Genomic DNA, 7,656 nt, shown 5'->3' with positions numbered 1-7,656 from the left:
TTTAGCTGCAAATGCTTCAGCCTAAAATAGATGGCTTTGTTTGCAGAAATGTGTTTGGTACCACACATTTGTCACAGCTCCTCATCCACCTGGAGATGCTGCCATCCTGAAACAGGGAGCCCGGCAGAGTCCTGCAGGCTGGTAGGGTGCAACGTCACCCCAGGAGGGCAGGGCTCACATCGGCTGTATTCCCACTTATCTCAGACCCCAGACACAGGGCTGGGCACAGAGCAGGCAGGCAAGACATGAGCCCATTGGCTGTATGTAAGTGTGAAAATAGAGCAATAGCAGGGGGCCCTGAGCTTGGGGCTCAAAGAATGACAAGGACATGTCCTCCACCTTCGATGCACACACGTGTGACACCATGTGGAGAGAAAAGGGTGCAGGTGCTGTTTTTTTTTTTCAAAAGGAAAATATTCACAAAGTATATGGAAATATTAACACAACTTTGAAACTGCAGGTGGCTTCCCTAACCAGGATTTGGCAGAAGTCAAAAAAGCGAATTTAGTGCTCAAGGCAGAAACTCGATGGTACTTGAGAACAGGAAAAGAACGTTACAGTTCTTCCTCCAACAGTACACACACACACACACAGTCACACACACAGTCACACACGTACATACAGAGATTACATTGTATTAGAGTTGTACATAAACACATAAATATACTGTATATACATAGCAAATGCATACATATATACATAAGTATATGTACATATATTTAAACACACCTTCTGTGATATATCACAGATGCTTTGGTCATGAATAGAGAAATAATGAAATAATTCCCAATGCTTGGACAGAAGTGGGGGTGGAAAGAAAACTTTATCTGGCTTAAGACAATCAGTTTCCTAAAAAGCACTTTTCTCTACATCAACTGTAAAGACGACTTCAAAATTTACCTCTTTATCTTTCCATACCTGTAAGGAACAAAACTGACAGATACAAATATTCAATATTCAAAGAAAAGGAATCATTTGTCACTGGCCTCTGGGAAGCCAGCCCATCTCTCTTTTAAAAGAGGTTTCTTATTGTTGTTATTCTAAGCAGGAGGAACTGGTAGTTGGGAAACTGTTGCAAGGCTTGAACATGATGGTAGATGGGTTCTTCCCTCACTGCGCATCGCCTGATAGAATTCTGTACTTGACTGAGTAGCCCAGCAGCAACTGAAACCTTAAGCAAGCAGGCTCAGAGTACCTCAAGGAGGCAGCGATGGGGAGCCAGCTCACACAGAAGGCCTCTCCAAGGCATGCATGTTCTAGTTTAGACCAGTTGTGGGCTGGATGCACTCCTCCTACAGACACTGGTGGACAGTGTTTCTCCAAGCACAGGAAATGCTCACCCCTATCTGTGCCCAAGCCCAGATTCACTCAAACTGCCTGGGTTCAGATCCCCACTCTACTCACCAGACATGTGGCTGCAGTCAGGTTCTCATTGATTTCTTCCAGCCTCAGTCTCTCACCTCTAAAATGGGGACAATCCCAGCACTTACCTCACAGAGTGGTTATGAAGCTTAAACCATGATAATGCAGGAAGGTGCTTAGAAGAGAGTCAGGGGTAGAGTTAGTGTTCAAAAGAGCATAGCTATTATCATTTATGGTTAGTGGTATTTGCATATTTCATTATTACCATTATTATTATCATCATTATTATATTCAAGGATTTGGCCTGACTTGAGGTAAAAGTTTGAAACAACCATTATCATGAGGGAGAAGGCAGTGAGCAAAATGTGGGAAAGATAAAATTACACCCACAAACACACTCTCTCTCCTTTCCCTCCATGCCAGACTCTTGCCCTGAAAGCTTTGGGATTAAGGTAGGCATTCCCCTGGGATTAAGCTAACAAACTGAGTCCCTCTGAACATGATCCACAGAAATGAGCAAAGCCATCAGAGGGACACAGAGGACAAGGAAAAAAATTTAGTTTTACTCCTTTTAAATAAATTCTTAAATAATTAATGCATAAATAGATTATCCTCATAAAAATTAATACAAATAAAGACAAAGTTTCCCTCGACCATTCTTGCCAATTCTAGATCCCTCCCCGGAGGTATGGACTGCTACCAGGGTGCAATGCATCCTCCAGACTTTGTCCGTAGGAAATATACACTGTTCATTTTGGTTCAACAGTGTCTGGAGATGTTTCCGTTTTAGTATATGTAGATAGTTCTCCCTCATTCATTCTTTTCCACGTGTATCTATTCCCACTAACTGAATGGATTGCTTTAATAGGTCTGGCAAGAGTCCCTCTCTTGACGCTCTGTTGGGCCCAGAAGCAGTGACTTTGTGGGGAAACGTTGCTGGCTTGAGAGTCTGCAGATGTGTGCTTTGGTCTCAGCCCTTCTAATTAGAAGTGAGTTCTTGAGATAATCATGAAGGCACTCAACTCCAGTTCCCCTCTCGAGTTAATGAGAGAATTGGGTTACATAGTTTCTAAGCTCTGATGCAGCTACAGTAACCAGTGTTCAGCTATTAGAACAGGGAAAGCCATGAGTGGGCCGGAGCTGATGACTCCTCAGGAGGCTCTTCCCGTGAATAAGTATCTGCTTCCCACAAAGGTAGGTCCGTTCATGACCTATAGTCTGGCTCATTCTTTTAATGTGTGTATAGTATTTAATAGGAAGTGGACTTTATTTAAGTCAAGATTTATTTATTAGTCACAGGTACACACATTTGTCTGGTAGAAGTTAGTTGAAAGTAACTGCCGCTGGGCTGTTTATTGGGGATGGAGGTAGGGTGTTAGACAGCAGATTTGGGGAAGTGAGTGCTAAAAGAGGGGGATCCGAGTGCTCTAAAACGGTTCATTTCATCATTTGTTCAACACTTCCTGAATGACCACTCTGTCTACTGGTGAGGATATTAAAGAACCAAGGCCATTAGTCTGTGTACTTCCATTGACTTAGCCATTGCCTGTTCTCCACCCAAAGGGTGTCCGCATGATGGTGAGACCTGTTGCTCCCCATCCATCACCATGCTACCTACTGAGGAGTGTCCAACACGCCTTTTTAAAATGCTTCCCTTTAACCCCACCACTCATGCTGTATTCAGTGGGGGGGGGGGGGTTGGCTGACAATAACCACTTTCCCTTATCAGTATTTCTGAAATATATTTTTAAAATTGTTATTGACACCAAAAAGAAATATTCTTTCAACAGAAAACTGGGACGTATTACGGTGTCAATGAGCAGTGATAAAATCTGGAGTGTGCAGGGAGATTAAAGGTGAAGGTCGCAGTGATGGATGGGAGGAGGAGACCCAGCAAGTCCCACCTACCTTCTCCCCTTTACCTTCTGAACTACAGTGGGTTGTAAAGACTTGGGGAGTCTGTAGCATGACTGCCCTACACCCCCTGCTGCTAAGCCCTCAGGGAAGCTAAGTTCTACTCCTTTGCCCCACATTCTGTTGGACCACTTCACATCCCCAACCATGTTCCCACTATTCCCCAGATACAGTCCTAGAGCTCTAAGGTTGAGGGGCTCCCAAATTTATTTCTCACTTTACTCCTGGGATCAGCTTTGTCTGTGCAGTTACAAACACAGAACCTCCCAGCCCCATCCGACTCTCTAGTCAACTAAGGAAGTCCCTTAGCCTCCTTGCCTGCTCACATTAACCCTAGGTTTCTTTTATAGAATGCTAAATGCAAGTCCACCGGGGGCCAAGCAAATCTCCCAGCCCCATCGCCTGCCACCAGCCTCCAGCCCAGCCGTGGGCAAACGGATCTGGCCCGTTTGAAATGAATAAAACTAAAAAAAAAAAGACCGTACCCTTTTATGTAATGATGTTTACTTTGAATTTATATTAGTTCACACAAACACTCCATCCATGCTTTTGTTCCGGCCCTCCGGTCCAGTTTAAGAACCCATTGTGGCCCTCGAGTCAAAAAGTTTGCCCCCCCCTGCTCCAGCCTCTCCACACTCATCACAAGTTTAGCGCCTGCTGAGATCAGGCTAGTGGTCTTCAGCAGAACTGTAAGGTAGCCCCATTGCTTGTTGTTTTGTTCCCTGGTTGGTTTGCAGCCCCCTTTTCCTACAATGGCTTCCTCCTGTGCCCTCCCACTGCCCCTGGATGCCAAGGATCCTGATTCCAGGGCTCCTCAGTGTAGGAGAGCCCTCCCAGCTCACCATCCTCAGTGTCCCTCCAGGATCCTTGTGAATGGTCTGAACCACAAAGACGACGATGGGATAAACGCGTGCATCCTCATCTCCGGCCCTGGGACGAGCGGCCTGCTCTGTCTGTACCTTTCCCAGGAGTGATGCTAAGAGGGTCCCTGGAGGCAACAACGCTGTTAAACCTTTGTCTTTAATGGTATATTCAAACTCTACTGGGTGAAAGGAGTTGAAGTTTTTTCTGAAGCAGCTCATACCTCCCCACATTGGCCTGCTAATAATGGAAATTCATTATTCTGTGAGTTTCCCGAATGCCCCTTTTCATCCTCAAAACTTGAGGGCTGCAAACAGAGAATAAAATTGCCACATGCCTACACTCAGCAAGACAGGGCAGACTACAAGCTATCAATTAACAATTATGTAAGCTGAAGAATAAGCTGGCTTATTCTTGACAATTTCCCTTTTAAGTGAAAATATTTGAATTATCAAAACTTTCATTTTAGCTAGAGTTAAAAATGCATGTGCATACTGTGTTTAATAAAGTAATTTCTTTAGAATTATAATTCATTTCTGCTGTATTTAGGAGCATTCTGGACACAGAATGGTGGAAAGATAAATATGTAAAATTGAATAAAAGGTCTAAGATTCCTTCTTCCCTTTCATTCATTTGTATCCCTTTCTACACCAAGTTCTTTTAAACTTAGTTCTACTTGAGGCATTTATGTGCAAATGTTATCTGGCAGAAAACATCAGCAGAGGTGCAGGCAGAAATGTAAAAGCTACGTAAGTAGTAAAAGGAGAGACCTACCAAGCGCTAAAGCCCGTTGGGTGGGCCATCCCCCTGGGAGCCCAGACCCCTGAATCCCTCGGGATGTGTCCCACCTCAGGGGACCAGCCTTCCCTACCCTATCCTTTTTCTCCCGGTGAGCTGCACTTTTCTCCTAACTTCTATGAGATCTTAGGCATTCTTATCATTTTTCCCCTCGCATAAACCTTATTCTGCCCCCGACAGGGAGGCAAACAACCCTGAACATTTTTAAAAGCATCACTTCCACATTACAAGTCATCATATTTCACTATCGACATCCATTCATTGCTTCTTAGCTAGTTGTCATCATTTAATTTTCCACCACTTAGATCCCTTGTGTACAGTACTACTTCTCTAAGCAACCACATGCAGGAAATGGTGTAGGGCAAAGACAGCACCAAACCTCAGCAGGGCAAAGAGGCTGTTTTATTATTGTGGTTTCCTTATATTGTACACACCGTGATATCCAGCTAGCTGAGCTCTGTGGCTAATACCGTATTTGAAATGAAAATGATTCCACGTTCTTCAAAATCTGCATTCTCAAAAGCTGTCTTCTTGAATTTCTATATGTTAAAAACAGTCTTCTAGAAATTAAGGTCGTTTTTAAATCGGCTTTGCAAGTTCCAGCAAGAGACTGAGTCCATATCGCTCGAGGGTCTATTCTGTCGAGCTCCCTTGTTTCCCCCTAGCCAAAAAGATAAGCCATTTAAAAACACTGTATAATTACTTTTTAAAAATAAGTTTTAAGTATTCAACATACAGCTAGCCAGGCTCCCTGGGAGTTATGGTGCAGAGGGAGCAAGGGATAAAGGGACACATGGCAAGAACTGGATGAGGAAAATTAATAAACTGAATAGGACTCTAAAGCAGTGGAACAAAGCGAACGTTATTGGGCGGACTGCAATTCTGGTTGAGCTATTTCTGAAGTAACCCTGAATTAATTTGTTCAGTTTGACCCCTGCAGAGCTAGTTGAAGGGCACACAGTTCACAGTTGCATGGATTCCTTTCATATAGCAATTAAGCAGCAAGGCTAAAGCGACTGCTGCCTAGCAAAACGAAGAGCCCAGGAGGAGACCTGGGCTCTGATCCTAGTTTAGCTGCAGACTCCTGACTTAATGAAGTCTCTGAAAGTGTCTGCACCTTAGTTTTGCCTTTTGTCCAATTCTCTTTGGTTATTGCATGGACCTTTTGGGGGGGAATGGGGGGAAATGGATCTTAAAAAGGTTCACTGAGCCTTCCCTGGCAGAGAAGCAAGGCCTGGTTCTGTTCCCATCTCCCACCCTAAACTTCTCCGTCATCGATTTTTTTCCAAAGAGGGGTCTTCTCTGACATTTGGGAGCCCAGAGTGCAAACCCACCCCTTGTTAGCTCTGAACTTTGGGCAAATGACTTACCTTCTCTAAGCCACTTGCACTCAACAGATATTGAGTTACTACTATATGCCAAGCAGTTTTCTAGGGGTGAACAAGACAGAGCCCACACTTCCCAAGCTCCCAATCTTATGAAGTGAGAAACAACGAGCAGGTGGATGAAGAGGCATTTGGTATGCTGTCAGGGAGCCTTAAGGGCTGGGAGGAAGGTAAAGCAGGTGGCACAAAGAGAGTGAAGGGAGGCTCTTTTAGATGGAGCCTCAGGAACGGACTCTCTGGGTGTGAGGCTGGGTCAGAGACAAAAGGAGGCAAGCGACTGAGCCATACCTGCGGGGACAACAGTGACTGCTGATGGGAACAGCTCACCTGCTCCGAGAATGGCCAGGAGCCAGCGTGGCTGGAGGGAGGTCAGTGTGAGGCAGAGCAGGAGATGAGGTCGGGAGGTCCGCTGGGCTAGTGCCTGGGTGCCTGTGGGCCTTTAGATTCCATTCAGGTACAGGAAGTAGTTGGGGAATTTTAGCAGAGAAGTGATAAGATGTCATGTTATAAAGCTGGCTCAGGCTGATTTATGGAGAATGGACTATCTGGGGATCAGCATGGAAGCAGAAAGGAAGTTATAGTAATGACTGTGGCAAGGGATGCTGGTAGTTCACTAATCTATACCATGAGGATAATGTTAACAACAACTGCTTAGCGCCGTTGTGAGAACTAAATGAGATCATGTAAGTAAGTGGCTTACCATAGTGCCCAATACATAGCAATAACTCAGCGGGAGCATTACTATTGCTATCATCGACTGTTTGGGGGCAAGTCTTCTACCCCAACTGGTAGCACCTTTTCTGAGCTTTGGCACTCCCCTTGCTCAAGGGACTCCAAATGCTCATTACTCCTAAAGCAGTCCTACATCCAATATGTGTTTGGTCACAGGTGTTCCAAAGGTTTTCTCAAGGCTTTTTTTGCTGATTGTGGTAGTAAGCCCTGCCATGGATGACAGCAGAGAGGCAGCACAGTGGAGAGCAACTGGTTCAGCCGCCCTTCCAGGGGCATCTGGTCATGGGGGACGGGGTGGATTTCTGAGTGTCACAATGACAGGGGTCAGTGCTGGTGCTTAGTGGGTGAGGTCCAGGGATACTAAATGGGACAGCCCCACAAATCGCTTCCAACTCAAACTGCTCCTGCTGTCCCTCTGGGAAACAGGTAGATGGCAGGAGAGTCTCCCTCCATGCAGGTGTACACGGCCCACCTCCAGAGAAGTTGTGCAGTGGGGCAGGGAGACCTGGAGATGCTGGTGTAGAGGAAAGAGCATTGGACAGAGGGTCAGGTCTCAGTCTCAACTCTAACAATACAAGTCATGTGACTTTAGATATTTCATTCA

This window comes from Myotis davidii, unplaced genomic scaffold, assembly GCF_000327345.1.
Source record: "Myotis davidii unplaced genomic scaffold, ASM32734v1 scaffold168, whole genome shotgun sequence".
In the NCBI taxonomy this organism is placed as follows: domain Eukaryota; kingdom Metazoa; phylum Chordata; class Mammalia; order Chiroptera; family Vespertilionidae; genus Myotis; species Myotis davidii.
The sequence above is the reverse complement of the archived record's forward strand: the minus strand, read 5'-3'. Positions refer to the sequence as shown.